The sequence below is a fragment of the Equus caballus genome, chromosome 5 (genome assembly GCF_041296265.1).
Source record: "Equus caballus isolate H_3958 breed thoroughbred chromosome 5, TB-T2T, whole genome shotgun sequence".
In the NCBI taxonomy this organism is placed as follows: Eukaryota; Metazoa; Chordata; class Mammalia; order Perissodactyla; family Equidae; genus Equus; species Equus caballus.
This window is the reverse complement of record NC_091688.1, coordinates 53,396,733-53,413,739: the sequence shown is the minus strand read 5'-3', so window position 1 is coordinate 53,413,739 and position 17,007 is coordinate 53,396,733.

Here is a 17,007-nt window from a genome sequence, read left to right as displayed (position 1 = left end):
GAAACTGCGTTTCACAGGCCTTTGTAAGAGATGTTCCCGGTAGGCTGTAAGAGCACTGTGCAGAGCGATTTGTTTCTTAGCTTCCCAAAGAGCTGGAAGCAAGATGCTTTGGGGCCCAACTCGCCCTTTGGAAAGAAGCCTGCACGTTGTGCCTTTCAGCTCTAGGGCAATGTAGCAAACCCAGAGCAGAAGTTCTACTTCAGCCAGGTCAGGCCTGTAAAGAAACTGTGTTTCAGAGGCCTTTGTAAAAGATGTTCCCGGTAGGCTGTAGGAGCACTGTGCAGAGCGAGTTGTTTCTTAGCTTCCCAAAGAGCTGGAAGCAAGATGCTTTAAGGCCCAACTCGCCCTTTGGAAAGAAGCCTGGACGTTGTGCCTTTCAGCTCTAGGGCAATGTAGCACAAGCACAGCAGAAGTTCTACTTCAGCCAGATAATGCCTGCAAAGCAACTGCGTTTCACAGGCCTTTGTAAGAGATGTTCCCGGTAGGCTGTAAGAGCACTGTGCAGAGAGAGTTGTTTCTTAGCTTCCCAAAGAGCTGGAAGCAAGATGCTTTGGGGCCCAACTTGCCCTTTGGAAAGGAGACTGCACGTTGTGCCTTTCAGCTCTAGGGCAAAGTAGCACACCCAGAGCAGAAGTTCTACTTCAGCCAGATCAGGCCTGCCAGGAAACTGCGTTTCACAGGCCTTTGTAAGACATGCTCCAGGTAGGCTGAAAGAGCCCTATGCAGAGCTAGTTTTTTCTTACCTCACAAAGAGCTGGGACCTGGACGCTGAGGGAGTTCTCTCCTCTTGTGGAAACAAGGCAGGACCTTGTGCCTTGCAGCTCTATGCCCTTGTAGGACACGGCAGAGCAGAAGTTCTACTTCAGCGAGATCACGCCTGGGAAGAAACTGCGTGTCACAGGCCTTTGTAAGACATGTTAGCGGTAGTGTGTAAAACAAAAGTGCAGAGCGAGTTGTTTCTTAGCTTCCCAAAGAGCTGGAAGCAAGATGCTTTGGGGCCCAACTCGCCCTTTGGAAAGAAACCTGCACGTTGTGCCTTTCAGCTCTAGGGCAATGTAGCACACCCAGAGCAGTTCTACTTCAGCCAGATCAGGCCTGCAAAGAAACTGCGTTTCACAGGCCTTTGTAAGAGATGTTCCCGGTAGGCTGTAAGAGCACTGTGCAGAGCGAGTTGCTTCTTTGCTTCCCAAAGAGCTGGAAGCAATATGCTTTGGGGCCCAACTCGCCCATTGGAAAGAAGCCTGGACGTTGTGCCTTTCACCTCTAGGGCAATGTAGCACACCCAGAGCAGAAGTTCTACTTCAGCCAGATCAGGCCTGCAAAGAAACTGCGTTTCATAGGCCTTTGGAAGAGATGTCCCCGGTAGGCTGTAAGAGCACTGTGCAGAGCGAGTTGTTTCTTAGCTTCCCAAAGAGCTGGAAGCAAGATGCTTTGGGGCCCAACTCGCCCTTTGGAAAGAAGCCTGCACTTTGTGCCTTTCAGCTCTGGGGCAATGTAGCACACCCATAGCAGAAGTTCTACTTCAGCCAGATCAGGCCTGCAAAGCAACTGCGTTTCACAGGCCTTTGTAAGAGATGTTCCCGCTAGGCTGTAAGAGCACTGTGCAGAGCGAGTTGTTTCTTAGCTTCCCAAAGAGCTGGAAGCAAGATGCTTTGGGGCCCAACTCGCCCTTTGGAAAGAAGCCTGCACGTTGTGCCTTTCAGCTCTAGGGCAATGTAGCACACCCAGAGCAGAAGTTCTACTTCACACTGATCAGGCCTGCAAAGACACTGCGTTTCACAGGCCTTTGTAAGAGATGTTCCCGGTAGGCTGTAAGAGCACTGTGCACAGCGAGTTGTTTCTTAGCTTCCCAAAGAGCTGGAAGCAAGATGCTTTAGGGCCCAACTCGCGCTTTGGAAAGAAGACAGCACTTTGTGTCTTTCAGCTCTAGGGCAATGTAGCACACCCACAGCAGAAGTTCTACTTCAGCCAGATCAGGCCTGCAAAGAAACTGCGTTTCACAGGCCTTTGTAAGACATGTTCCCAGTAGGCTGAAAGAGCCCTATGCAGAGCTAGTTTTTTCTGAGCTGCCCAAAGAGCTGGGACCAGGACGCTGAGGGAGTTCTCTCCTCTTGTGGAAACGAGGCAGGACCTTGTGCCTTGCAGCTCTAGGCATATGTAGGACACGGCAGAGCAGAAGTTCTACTTCAGCGATGTCACGCCTGGGAAGAAACTGCATTTCACAGTCCTTTGTAAGACATGTTCGCGGTAGTGTGTAAAACAAAAGTGCAGAGCGAGTTGTTTCTTAGCTTCCCAAAGAGCTGGAAGCAAGATGCTTTGGGGCCCAACTCGCCCTTTGGAAAGAAGACAGCACTTTGCGCCTTCCACCTCTAGGGCAATGTATCACACCAAGAGGAGAAGTTCTACTTCAGCCAGATCAGGCCTGCAAAGAAACTGCGTGTCACAAGCCTTTCTGCGGGATGTTCCCGGTAGGGTGTAAGAGCACTGTGCAGAGCGAGTTGTTTCTTAGCTTCCCAAAGAGCTGGAAGCAAGATGCTTTGGGGCCCAACTCGCCCTTTGGAAAGAAGCCTGCACTTTGTGCCTTTCAGGTCTAGGGCAATGTAGCACACCCATAGCAGAAGTTCTACTTCAGCCAGATCAGGCCTGCAAAGAAACTGCGTTTCACAGGCCTTTGGAACAGATCTTCCCGGTAGGCTGTAAGAGCACTGTGCAGAGCGAGTTGTTTCTTAGCTTCCCAAAGAGCTGGAAGCAAGACGCTTTGGGGCCCAACTCGCCCTTTGGAAAGAAGCCTGCACGTTGTGCCTTTCAGCTCTAGGGCAATGTAGCACACCCAGAGCAGAAGTTCTACTTCACACAGATCAGGCCTGCAAAGACACTGCGTTTCACATGCCTTTGTAAGAGATGTTCCCGGTAGGCTGTAAGAGCACTGTGCACAGCGAGTTGTTTCTTAGCTTCCCAAAGAGCTGGAAGCAAGATGCTTTGGGGCCCAACTCGCGCTTTGGAAAGAAGACAGCACTTTGTGCCTTTCAGCTCTAGGGCAATGTAGCACACGCAGAGCAGAAGTTCTACTTCAGCCAGATCAGGCCTGCAAAGAAACTGCGTTTCACAGGCCTTTGTAAGACATGTTCCCAGTAGGCTGAAAGAGCCCTATGCAGAGCTAGTTTTTTCTGAGCTGCCCAAAGAGCTGGGACCAGGACGCTGAGGGAGTTCTCTCCTCTTGTGGAAACGAGGCAGGACCTTGTGCCTTGCAGCTCTAGGCATATGCAGGACACGGCAGAGCAGAAGTTCTACTTCAGCGAGGTCACGCCTGGGAAGAAACTGCGTTTCACAGGCCTTTGTAAGACATGTTCGCGGTAGTGTGTAAAACAAAAGTGCAGAGCGAGTTGTTTCTTAGCTTCCCAAAGAGCTGGAAGCAAGATGCTTTGGGGCCCAACTCGCAATTTGGAAAGAAGACAGCACTTTGTGCCTTCCAGCTCTAGGGCGATGTAGCACACCCATAGCAAAAGTTCTACTTCAGCCAGATCAGGCCTGCAAAGAAACTGCGTGTCACAAGCCTTTCTGCGGGATGTTCCCGGTAGGGTGTAAGAGCACTGTGCAGAGCGAGCTGTCTCTTAGCTTCCCAAAGAGCTGGAAGCAAGATGCTTTGGGGGCCACCTCACCCTTTGGAAAGAAGCCTGCACATTGTGCCTTTCATCTCTAGGGCAATGTAGCACACCCAGAGCAGAAGTACTACTTCAGCCAGATCAGGCCTGCAAAGAAACTGCATTTCTCAGGCCTTTGTAAGAGATGTTCCCGGTTGGCTGTAAGAGAGGTCTGCAGAGCGAGCTGTTTCTTAGCTTCCCAAATAGCTGGAACCAAGATGCTTTGGGCCCAAGTCGCCCTTAGGAAGGAAGACAGCACTTTCTGCCTTCTAGCTCTAGGGCAATGTAGCACACCCAGAGCAGAAGTTCTACTTCAGCCAGATCAGGCCTGCAAAGAAACTGCGTTTCACAGGCCTTTGTAAGAGATGTTCCCGGTAGGCTGTAAGAGCACTGTGCAGAGCGAGTTGTTTCTTAGCTTCCCAAAGAGCTGGAAGCAAGATGCTTTGGGGCCCAACTTGCCCTTTGGAAAGAAGCCTGCACGTTGTGCCTTTCACCTCTAGGGCAATGTAGCACACCCAGAGCAGAAGTTCTACTTCAGCCATATCAGGCCTGCAAAGAAACTGCGTTTCACAGGGCTTTGGAAGAGATGTCCCCGGTAGGCTGTAAGAGCACTGTGCAGAGCGAGTTGTTTCTTAGCTTCCCAAAGAGCTGGAAGCAAGATGCTTTGGGGCCCAACTCGCCCTTTGGAAAGAAGCCTGCACTTTGTGCCTTTCAGCTCTGGGGCAATGTAGCACACCCAGAGCAGAAGTTCTACTTCAGCCAGATCAGGCCTGCAAAGAAACTGCGTTTCACAGGCCTTTGTAAGAGATGTTCCCGGTAGGCTGTAAGAGCACTGTGCAGAGCGAGTTGTTTCTTAGCCTCCCAAAGAGCTGGAAGCAAGATGCTTTGGAGCCCAACTCGCCCTTTGGAAAGAAGCCTGCACGTTGTGCCTTTCAGTTCTAGGGCAATGTAGCACACCCAGAGCAGTAGTTCTACTTCAGCCAGATCAGGCCTGCAAAGAAACTGCGTTTCACACGCCTTTGTAAGAGATCTTCCTGGTAGGCTGTAAGAGCACTGTGCAGAGCGAGTTGTTTCTTAGCCTACCAAAGAGCTGGAAGCAAGATGCTTTGGGGCCCAACTTGCCCTTTGGAAAGGAGACTGCACGTTGTGCATTTCAGCTCTAGGGAAAAGTAGCACACCCAGAGCACAAGTTCTACTTCAGCCAGATCAGGCCTGCAAAGAAACTGCGTTTAACAGGCCTTTGTAAGACATGCTCCAGGTAGGCTGAAAGAGCCCTATGCAGAGCTAGTTTTTTCTTACCTGCCCAAAGATCTGGGACCTGAACGCTGAGGGAGTTCTCTCCTCTTGTGGAAACAAGGCAGGACCTTGTGCCTTGCAGCTCTATTCCCTTGTAGGACACAGCAGAGCAGAAGTTGTACTTCAGAGAGATCACGCCTGGGAAGAAACTGCGTGACACAGGCCTTTGTAAGACATGTTCGCGGTAGTGTGTAAAACAAAAGTGCAGAGCGAGTTGTTTCTTAGCTTCCCAAAGAGCTGGAAGCAAGATGCTTTGGGGCCCAACTCGCCCTTTGGAAAGGAGAGTGCACGTTGTGCCTTTCAGCTCTAGGCCAATGTAGCACACCCAGAGCAGAAGTTCTACTTCAGCCAGATCAGGCCTGCAAAGAAACTGCGTTTCACAGGCCTTTGTAAGAGATGTTCCCGGTAGGCTGTAAGAGCACTGTGCAGAGCGAGTTGTTTCTTAGCTTCCCAAAGAGCTGGAAGCAAGATGCCTTGGGGCCCAACTCGCCCTTTGGAAAGAAGCCTGCACGTTGTGCCTTTCAGCTCTAGGGCAATGTAGCACACCCAGAGCAGAAGTTCCACTTCAGCCAGATCAGGCCTGCAAAGAAACTGCGTTTCACAGGCCTTTGTAAGACATGTTCCCGGTAGGCTGTAAGAGCACTGTGCAGAGCGAGTGGTTTCTTAGTTTCCCAAAGAGCTGGAAGCAAGATGCTTTGGGGCAAAACTCGCCCTTTGGAAAGAAGCCTGCACGTTGTGCCTTTCACCTCTAGGGCAATGTAGCACACCCAGAGCAGAAGTTCTACTTCAGCCAGATCAGGCCTGCAAAGAAACTGCGTTTCACAGGCCTTTGGAAGAGATGTTCCCGGTAGGCTGTAAGAGCACTGTGCAGAGCGAGTTGCTTCTTTGCTTCCCAAAGAGCTGGAAGCAAGATGCTTTGGGGTCCAACTCGCCCATTGGAAAGAAGCCTGCACGTTGTGCCTTTCACCTCTAGGGCAATGTAGCACACCCTGAGCAGAAGTTCTACTTCAGCCAGATCAGGCCTGCAAAGAAACTGCGTTTCACAGGCCGTTGGAAGAGATGTCCCCGGTAGGCTGTAACAGCACTGTGCAGAGCGAGTTGTTTCTTAGCTTCCCAAAGAGCTGGAAGCAAGATGCTTTGGGGCCCAACTCGCCCTTTGGAAAGAAGCCTGCACGTTGTGCCTTTCAGCTCTGGGGCAATGTAGCACACCCATAGCAGAAGTTCTACTTCAGCCAGATCAGGCCTGCAAAGAAACTGCGTTTCACAGGCCTTTGTAAGAGATGTTCCCGCTAGGCTGTAAGAGCACTGTGCAGAGCGAGTTGTTTCTTAGCTTCCCAAAGAGCTGGAAGCAAGATGCTTTGGGGCCCAACTCGCCCTTTGGAAAGAAGCCTGCACGTTGTGCCTTTCAGCTCTAGGGCAATGTAGCACACCCAGAGCAGAAGTTCTACTTCACACAGATCAGGCCTGCAAAGACACTGCGTTTCACAGGCCTTTGTAAGAGATGTTCCCGGTAGGCTGTAAGAGCACTGTGCAGAGCGAGTTGTTTCTTAGCTTCCCAAAGAGCTGGAAGCAAGATGGTTTGGGGCCCAACTCGCGCTTTGGAAAGAAGACAGCACTTTGTGCCTTTCAGCTCTAGGGCAATGTAGCACACCCAGAGCAGAAGTTCTACTTCAGCCGGATGAGGCCTGCAAAGAAACTGCGTTTCACAGGCCTTTGTAAGACATGTTCCCGGTAGGCTGAAAGAGCCCTATGCAGAGCTAGTTTTTTCTGAGCTGCCCAAAGAGCTGGGACCAGGACGCTGAGGGAGTTCTCTCCTCTTGTGGAAACGAGGCAGGACCTTGTGCCTTGCAGCTCTAGGCATATGTAGGACACGGCAGAGCAGAAGTTCTACTTCAGCGAGGTCACGCCTGGGAAGAAACTGCGTTTCACAGGCCTTTGTAAGACATGTTCGCGGTAGTGTGTAAAACAAAAGTGCAGAGCGAGTTGTTTCTTAGCTTCCCAAAGAGCTGGAAGCAAGATGCTTTGGGGCCCAACTCGCCCTTTGGAAAGAAGACTGCACTTTGTGCCTTCCACCTCTAGGGCAATGTAGCACACCAAGAGCAGAAGTTCTACTTCAGCCAGATCAGGCCTGCAAAGAAACTGCGTGTCACAAGCCTTTCTGCGGGATGTTCCCGGTAGGGTGTAAGAGCACTGTGCAGAGCGAGCTGTCTCTTAGCTTCCCAAAGAGCTGGAAGCAAGATGCTTTGGGGGCCACCTCACCCTTTGGAAAGAAGCCTGCACATTGTGCCTTTCATCTCTAGGGCAATGTAGCACACCCAGAGCAGAAGTACTACTTCAGCCAGATCAGGCCTGCAAAGAAACTGCATTTCTCAGTCCTTTGTAAGAGATGTTCCCGGTTGGCTGCAAAAGAGGTCTGCAGAGCGAGCTGTTTCCTAGCTTCCCAAAGAGCTGGAACCAAGATGCTTTGGGCCCAACTCGCCCTTAGGAAGGAAGACAGCACTTTCAGCCTTCCAGCTCTAGGGCAATGTAGCACACCCAGAGCAGAAGTTCTACATCAGCCAGATCAGGCCTGCAAAGAAACTGCGTTTCACAGGCCTTTGTAAGAGATGTTCCCGGTAGGCTGTAAGAGCACTGTGCAGAGCGAGTTGTTTCTTAGCCTCCCACAGAGCTGGAAGCAAGATGCTTTGGAGCCCAACTCGCCCTTTGGAATGAAGCCTGCACGTTGTGCCTTTCAGTTCTAGGGCAATGTAGCACACCCAGAGCAGTAGTTCTACTTCAGCCAGATCAGGCCTGCAAAGAAAGTGCGTTTCACACGCCTTTGTAAGAGATCTTCCCGGTAGGCTGTAAGAGCACTGTGCAGAGCGAGTTGTTTCTTAGCCTCCCAAAGAGCTGGAAGCAAGATGCTTTGGGGCCCAACTTGCCCTTTGGAAAGGAGACTGCACGTTGTGCATTTCAGCTCTAGGGAAATGTAGCACACCCAGAGCAGAAGTTCTACTTCAGCTAGATCAGGCCTGCAAAGAAACTGCGTTTCACAGGCCTTTCTAAGACATACTCCAGGTAGGCTGAAAGAGCCCTATGCAGAGCTAGTTTTTTCTTACCTGCCCAAAGAGCTGGGACCTGAACGCTGAGGGAGTTCTCTCCTCTTGTGGAAACAAGGCAGGACCTTGTGCCTTGCAGCTCTATGCCCTTGTAGGACACGGCAGAGCAGAAGTTGTACTTCAGAGAGATCACGCCTGGGAAGAAACTGCGTGTCACAGGCCTTTGTAAGACATGTTCGCGGTAGTGTGTAAAACAAAAGTGCAGAGCGAGTTGTTTCTTAGCTTCCCAAAGAGCTGGAAGCAAGATGCTTTGGGGCCCAACTCGCCCTTTGGAAAGGAGACTGCACGTTGTGCCTTTCAGCTCTAGGCCAATGTAGCACACCCAGAGCAGAAGTTGTACTTCAGCCAGATCAGGCCTGCAAAGAAACTGCGTTTCACAGGCCTTTGTAAGAGATGTTCCCGGTAGGCTGTAAGAGCACTGTGCAGAGCGAGTTGTTTCTTAGCTTACCAAAGAGCTGGAAGCAAGATGCTTTGGGGCCCAACTCGCCCTTTGGAAAGAAGCCTGCACGTTGTGCCTTTCAGCTCTAGGGCAATGTAGCACACCCAGAGCAGAAGTTCTACTTCAGCCAGATCAGGCCTGCAAAGAAACTGCGTTTCACAGGCCTTTGTAAGAGATGTTCCCGGTAGGCTGTAAGAGCACTGTGCAGAGCGAGTTGTTTCTTAGCTTCCCAAAGAGCTGGAAGCAAGATGCTTTGGGGCCTAACTCGCCCTTTGGAAAGAAGACAGCACTTTGTGCCTTTCAGCTCTAGGGCAATGTAGCACACCCAGAGCAGAAGTTCTACTTCAGCCAGATCAGGCCTGCAAAGAAACTGCGTTTCACAGGCCTTTGTAAGACATGCTTCCGGTAGGCTGAAAGAGCCCTATGCAGAGCTAGTTTTTTCTGATATGCCCAAAGAGCTGGGACCAGGACGCTGAGGGAGTTCTCTCCTCTTGTGGAAACGAGGCAGGACCTTCTGCCTTGCAGCTGTAGGCATATGTAGGACACGGCAGAGCAGAAGTTCTACTTCAGCGAGATCACGCCTGGGAAGAAACTGCGTTTCACAGGCCTTTGTAAGACAGGTTCGCGGTAGTGTGTAAAACAAAAGTGCAGAGCGAGTTGCTTCTTAGCTTCCCAAAGAGCTGGAAGCAAGATGCTTTGGGGCCCAACTCGCCCTTTGGAAAGAAGACAGCACTTTGTGCCTTCCAACTCTAGGGCGATGTATCACACCAAGAGGAGAAGTTCTACTTCAGCCAGTTCAGGCCTGCAAAGAAACTGCGTTTCACAGGCCTTTGTAAGTGATGTTCCCGGTAGGCTGTAAGAGCACTGTGCAGAGCGAGTTGTTCCTTAGCTCCCAAAGAGCTGGAAGCAAGATGCTTTGGGGCAAAACTCGCCCTTTGGAAAGAAGCCTGCACGTTGTGACTTTCAGCTCTAGGGCAATGTAGCACACCCAGAGCAGAAGTTCTACTTCAGCCAGATCAGGCCTGCAAAGAAACTGCGTTTCACAGGCCTTTGTAAGACATGCTCCAGGTAGGCTGAAAGAGCCCTATGCACAGCTAGTTTTTTATTAGCTGCCCAAAGAGCTGGGACCTTGACGCTGAGGGAGTTCTCTCCTCTTGGGGACACAAGGCAGGACCTTGTGCCTTGCAGCTCTAGGCCCATGTAGGACACGGCAGAGCAGAAGTTCTACTTCAGGGAGATCACGCCTGGGAAGAAACTGCGTTTCACAGGCCTTTGTAAGACATGATTGTGGTAGTGTGTAAAACAAAAGTGCAGAGCGAGTTGTTTCTTAGCTTCCCAAAGAGCTGGAAGCAAGATGCTTTGGGGCCCAACTCGCCCTTTGGAAAGAAGCCGGCACGTTGTGCCTTTCAGCTCTAGGGCAATGTAGCACACCCAGAGCAGAAGTTCGACTTCAGTCAGATCAGGCCTGCAAAGAAACTGCGTTTCACAGGCCTTTGTAAGAGATGTTCCCGGTAGGCTATAAGAGCACTGTGCAGAGCGAGTTGTTTCTTAGCTTCCCAAAGAACTGGAAGCAAGATGCTTTGGGGCCCAACTCGCCCTTTGGAAAGAAGCCTGCACGTTGTGCCTTTCAGCTCTAGGGCAATATAGCACACCCAGAGCAGAAGTTCTACTTCAGCCAGATCAGGCCTGCAAAGAAACTGCGTTTCACAGGCCTTTGTAAGAGATGTTCCCGGTAGGCTGTAAGAGCACTGTGCAGAGCGAGTTGTTTCTTAGCTTCCCAAAGAGCTGGAAGCAAGATGCTTTGGGGCCCAACTCGCCCATTGGAAAGAAGCCTGCACGTTGTGCCTTTCACCTCTAGGGCAATGTAGCACACCCAGAGCAGAAGTTCTACTTCAGCCATATCAGGCCTGCAAAGAAACTGCGTTTCACAGGGCTTTGGAAGAGATGTCCCCGGTAGGCTGTAAGGGCACTGTGCAGAGCGAGTTGTTTCTTAGCTTCCCAAAGAGCTGGAAGCAAGATGCTTTGGGGCCCAACTCGCCCTTTGGAAAGAAGCCTGCACGTTGTGCCTTTCAGTTCTAGGGCAATGTAGCACACCCAGAGCAGTAGTTCTACTTCAGCCAGATCAGGCCTGCAAAGAAACTGCGTTTCACAGGGCTTTGGAAGAGATGTCCCCGGTAGGCTGTAAGGGCACTGTGCAGAGCGAGTTGTTTCTTAGCCTCCCAAAGAGCTGGAAGCAAGATGCTTTGGAGCCCAACTCGCCCTTTGGAAAGAAGCCTGCACGTTGTGCCTTTCAGTTCTAGGGCAATGTAGCACACCCAGAGCAGTAGTTCTACTTCAGCCAGATCAGGCCTGCAAAGAAACTGCGTTTCACACGCCTTTGTAAGAGATCTTCCTGGTAGGCTGTAAGAGCACTGTGCAGAGCGAGTTGTTTCTTAGCCTACCAAAGAGCTGGAAGCAAGATGCTTTGGGGCCCAACTTGCCCTTTGGAAAGGAGAATGCACGTTGTGCATTTCAGCTCTAGGGAAAAGTAGCACACCCAGAGCACAAGTTCTACTTCAGCCAGATCAGGCCTGCAAAGAAACTGCGTTTAACAGGCCTTTGTAAGACATGCTCCAGGTAGGCTGAAAGAGCCCTATGCAGAGCTAGTTTTTTCTTACCTGCCCAAAGATCTGGGACCTGAACGCTGAGGGAGTTCTCTCCTCTTGTGGAAACAAGGCAGGACCTTGTGCCTTGCAGCTCTATTCCCTTGTAGGACACGGCAGAGCAGAAGTTGTACTTCAGAGAGATCACGCCTGGGAAGAAACTGCGTGACACAGGCCTTTGTAAGACATGTTCGCGGTAGTGTGTAAAACAAAAGTGCAGAGCGAGTTGTTTCTTAGCTTCCCAAAGAGCTGGAAGCAAGATGCTTTGGGGCCCAACTCGCCCTTTGGAAAGGAGAGTGCACGTTGTGCCTTTCAGCTCTAGGCCAATGTAGCACACCCAGAGCAGAAGTTCTACTTCAGCCAGATCAGGCCTGCAAAGAAACTGCGTTTCACAGGCCTTTGTAAGAGATGTTCCCGGTAGGCTGTAAGAGCACTGTGCAGAGCGAGTTGTTTCTTAGCTTCCCAAAGAGCTGGAAGCAAGATGCTTTGGGGCCCAACTCGCACTTTGGAAAGAAGCCTGCACGTTGTGCCTTTCAGCTCTAGGGCAATGTAGCACACCCAGAGCAGAAGTTCCACTTCAGCCAGATCAGGCCTGCAAAGAAACTGCGTTTCACAGGCCTTTGTAAGAGATGTTCCCGGTAGGCTGTAAGAGCACTGTGCAGAGCGAGTGGTTTCTTAGTTTCCCAAAGAGCTGGAAGCAAGATGCTTTGGGGCAAAACTCGCCCTTTGGAAAGAAGCCTGCACGTTGTGCCTTTCACCTCTAGGGCAATGTAGCACACCCAGAGCAGAAGTTCTACTTCAGCCAGATCAGGCCTGCAAAGAAACTGCGTTTCACAGGCCTTTGGAAGAGATGTTCCCGGTAGGCTGTAAGAGCACTGTGCAGAGCGAGTTGCTTCTTTGCTTCCCAAAGAGCTGGAAGCAAGATGCTTTGGGGTCCAACTCGCCCATTGGAAAGAAGCCTGCACGTTGTGCCTTTCACCTCTAGGGCAATGTAGCACACCCAGAGCAGAAGTTCTACTTCAGCCAGATCAGGCCTGCAAAGAAACTGCGTTTCACAGGCCTTTGGAAGAGATGTCCCCGGTAGGCTGTAACAGCACTGTGCAGAGCGAGTTGTTTCTTAGCTTCCCAAAGAGCTGGAAGCAAGATGCTTTGGGGCCCAACTCGCCCTTTGGAAAGAAGCCTGCACTTTGTGCCTTTCAGCTCTGGGGCAATGTAGCACACCCATAGCAGAAGTTCTACTTCAGCCAGATCAGGCCTGCAAAGAAACTGCGTTTCACAGGCCTTTGTAAGAGATGTTCCCGCTAGGCTGTAAGAGCACTGTGCAGAGCGAGTTGTTTCTTAGCTTCCCAAAGAGCTGGAAGCAAGATGCTTTGGGGCCCAACTCGCCCTTTGGAAAGAAGCCTGCACGTTGTGCCTTTCAGCTCTAGGGCAATGTAGCACACCCAGAGCAGAAGTTCTACTTCACACAGATCAGGCCTGCAAAGACACTGCGTTTCACAGGCCTTTGTAAGAGATGTTCCCGGTAGGCTGTAAGAGCACTGTGCAGAGCGAGTTGTTTCTTAGCTTCCCAACGAGCTGGAAGCAAGATGCTTTGGGGCCCAACTCGCGCTTTGGAAAGAAGACAGCACTTTGTGCCTTTCAGCTCTAGGGCAATGTAGCACACCCAGAGCAGAAGTTCTACTTCCGCCGGATGAGGCCTGCAAAGAAACTGCGTTTCACAGGCTTTTGTAAGACATGTTCCCGGTAGGCTGAAAGAGCCCTATGCAGAGCAAGTTTTTTCTGAGCTGCCCAAAGAGCTGGGACCAGGACGCTGAGGGAGGTCTCTCCTCTTGTGGAAACGAGGCAGGACCTTGTGCCTTGCAGCTCTAGGCATATGTAGGACACGGCAGAGCAGAAGTTCTACTTCAGCGAGGTCACGCCTGGGAAGAAACTGCGTTTCACAGGCCTTTGTAAGACATGTTCGCGGTAGTGTGTAAAACAAAAGTGCAGAGCGAGTTGTTTCTTAGCTTCCCAAAGAGCTGGAAGCAAGATGCTTTGGGGCCCAACTCGCCCTTTGGAAAGAAGACTGCACTTTGTGCCTTCCACCTCTAGGGCAATGTAGCACACCAAGAGCAGAAGTTCTACTTCAGCCAGATCAGGCCTGCAAAGAAACTGCGTGTCACAAGCCTTTCTGCGGGATGTTCCCGGTCGGGTGTAAGAGCACTGTGCAGAGCGAGCTGTGTCTTAGCTTCCCAAAGAGCTGGAAGCAAGATGCTTTGGGGGCCACCTCACCCTTTGGAAAGAAGCCTGCACATTGTGCCTTTCATCTCTAGGGCAATGTAGCACACCCAGAGCAGAAGTACTACTTCAGCCAGATCAGGCCTGCAAAGAAACTGCATTTCTCAGGCCTTTGTAAGAGATGTTCCCGGTTGGCTGTAAGAGAGGTCTGCAGAGCGAGCTGTTTCCTAGCTTCCCAAAGAGCTGGAACCAAGATGCTTTGGGCCCAACTCGCCCTTAGGAAGGAAGACAGCACTTTCAGCCTTCCAGCTCTAGGGCAATGTAGCACACCCAGAGCAGAAGTTCTACATCAGCCAGATCAGGCCTGCAAAGAAACTGCGTTTCACAGGCCTTTGTAAGAGATGTTCCCGGTAGGCTGTAAGAGCACTGTGCAGAGCGAGTTGTTTCTTAGCCTCCCAAAGAGCTGGAAGCAAGATGCTTTGGAGCCCAACTCGCCCTTTGGAAAGAAGCCTGCACGTTGTGCCTTTCAGTTCTAGGGCAATGTAGCACACCCAGAGCAGTAGTTCTACTTCAGCCAGATCAGACCTGCAAAGAAAGTGCGTTTCACACGCCTTTGTAAGAGATCTTCCCGGTAGGCTGTAAGAGCACTGTGCAGAGCGAGTTGTTTCTTAGCCTCCCAAAGAGCTGGAAGCAAGATGCTTTGGGGCCCAACTTGCCCTTTGGAAAGGAGACTGCACGTTGTGCATTTCAGCTCTAGGGAAATGTAGCACACCCAGAGCAGAAGTTCTACTTCAGCTAGATCAGGCCTGCAAAGAAACTGCGTTTCACAGGCCTTTCTAATACATACTCCAGGTAGGCTGAAAGAGCCCTATGCAGAGCTAGTTTTTTCTTACCTGCCCAAAGAGCTGGGACCTGAACGCTGAGGGAGTTCTCTCCTCTTGTGGAAACAAGGCAGGACCTTGTGCCTTGCAGCTCTATGCCCTTGTAGGACACGGCAGAGCAGAAGTTGTACTTCAGAGAGATCACGCCTGGGAAGAAACTGCGTGTCACAGGCCTTTGTAAGACATGTTCGCGGTAGTGTGTAAAACAAAAGTGCAGAGCGAGTTGTTTCTTAGCTTCCCAAAGAGCTGGAAGCAAGATGCTTTGGGGCCCAACTCGCCCTTTGGAAAGGAGACTGCACGTTGTGCCTTTCAGCTCTAGGCCAATGTAGCACACCCAGAGCAGAAGTTCTACTTCAGCCAGATCAGGCCTGCAAAGAAACTGCGTTTCACAGGCCTTTGTAAGAGATGTTCCCGGTAGGCTGTAAGAGCACTGTGCAGAGCGAGTTGTTTCTTAGCTTCCCAAAGAGCTGGAAGCAAGATGCTTTGGGGCCCAACTCGCCCTTTGGAAAGAAGCCTGCACTTTGTGCCTTTCAGCTCTAGGGCAATGTAGCACACCCAGAGCAGAAGTTCTACTTCAGCCAGATCAGGCCTGCAAAGAAACTGCGTTTCACAGGCCTCTGTAAGAGATGTTCCCGGTAGGCTGTAAGAGCACTGTGCAGAGCGAGTTGTTTCTTAGCTTCCCAAAGAGCTGGAAGCAAGATGCTTTGGGGCCCAACTCGCCCTTTGGAAAGAAGCCTGCACGTTGTGCATTTCAGCTCTAGGGCAATGTAGCACACCCAGAGCAGAAGTTCTACTTCAGCCAGATCAGGCCTGCAAAGAAACTGCGTTTCACAGGCCTTTGTAAGACATGCTCCAGGTAGGCTGAAAGAGCCCTATGCACAGCTAGTTTTTTATTAGCTGCCCAAAGAGCTGGGACCTTGACGCTGAGGGAGTTCTCTCCTCTTGGGGACACAAGGCAGGACCTTGTGCCTTGCAGCTCTAGGCCCATGTAGGACACGGCAGAGCAGAAGTTCTACTTCAGGGAGATCACGCCTGGGAAGAAACTGCGTTTCACAGGCCTTTGTAAGACATCTTTGTGGTAGTGTGTAAAACAAAAGTGCAGAGCGAGTTGTTTCTTAGCTTCCCAAAGAGCTATAAGCAAGATGCTTTGGGGCCCAACTCGCCCTTTGGAAAGAAGCCGGCACGTTGTGCCTTTCAGCTCTAGGGCAATGTAGCACACCCAGAGCAGAAGTTCGACTTCAGTCACATCAGGCCTTCAAAGAAACTGCGTTTCACAGGCCTTTGTAAGAGATGTTCCCGGTAGGCTATAAGAGCACTGTGCAGAGCGAGTTGTTTCTTAGCTTCCCAAAGAACTGGAAGCAAGATGCTTTGGGGCCCAACTCGCCCTTTGGAAAGAAGCCTGCACGTTGTGCCTTTAGGCTCTAGGGCAATATAGCACACCCAGAGCAGAAGTTCTACTTCAGCCAGATCAGGCCTGCAAAGAAACTGCGTTTCACAGGCCTTTGTAAGAGATGTTCCCGGTAGGCTGTAAGAGCACTGTGCAGAGCGAGTTGTTTCTTAGCTTCCCAAAGAGCTGGAAGCAAGATGCTTTGGGGCCCAACTCGCCCTTTGGAAAGAAGCCCGCACGTAGTGCCTTTTAGCTCTAGTGCAATGTAGCACACGCAGAGCCGAAGTTCTACTTCAGCCAGATAAGGCCTGCAGAGAAACTGCGTTTCACAGGCCTTTGTAAGAGATGTTCCCGGTAGGCTGTAAGAGCACTGTGCAGAGCGAGTTGTTTCTTAGCTTCCCAAGGAGCTGCAAGCAAGATGCTTTGGGGCCCAACTCGCCCTTTGGAAAGAAGCCTGCACGTTGTGCCTTTCAGCTCTAGGCCAATGCAGCACACGCAGAGCAGAAGTTCTACTTCACCCAGATCAGGCCTGCAAAGACACTGCGTTTCACAGGCCTTTGTAAGAGATGTCCCCGGTAGGCTGTAAGAGCACTGTGCAGAGCGAGTTGTTTCTTAGCTTCCCAAAGAGCTGGAAGCAAGATGCTTTGGGGCCCAACTCGCCCTTTGGAAACAAGCCTGCACGTTGTACATTTCAGATCTAGGGCCATGTGGCACACCCAGAGCAGAAGTTCTACTTCAGCCAGATCAGGTCTGGGAAGAAACTGCGTTTCACAGTCCGTTTTAAGACATGTTCCCGGTAGGCTGTAAGAGCCCTATGCAGAGCGAGTTGTTTCTTAGCTTCCCAAAGAGCTGGAAGCAAGATGCTTTGGGGCCCAACTCGCCCTTTGGAAAGAAGACTGCGGGTTGTGCCTTTCAGCTCCAGGGCAATGTAGCACACCCAGAGCAGAAGTTCTACTTCAGACAGATCTGGCCTGCAAACAAACTGCGTTTCACAGGCCTTTGTAAGAGATGTTCCCTGTAGGCTGTAAGAGCACTGGGCAGAGCGAATTGTTTCTCAGCTTCCCAAAGAGCTGGAATCAAGATGCTTTGGGTCCCAACTCGCCCTTTGGAAAGAAGCCTGCACGTTGTGCCTTTCAGCTCTAGGGCAATGTACCACACGCAGAGCAGAAGTTCTTCTTCAGGCAGATCAGGCCTGCAGAGAAACTGCGTTTCACAGTCTTTTGTAAGACATGTTCCCGGTAGGCTGAAAGAGCCCTATGCAGAGCTACTTTTTTCTTAGCTGCCCAAAGAGCTGGGACCTGGACGCTGAGGGAGTTCTCTCCTCTTGGGGAAACAAGGCAGGACCTTGTGCCTTGCAGCTCTAGGCCCATGTAGGACACGGCAGAGCAGAAGTTCTACTTCAGCGA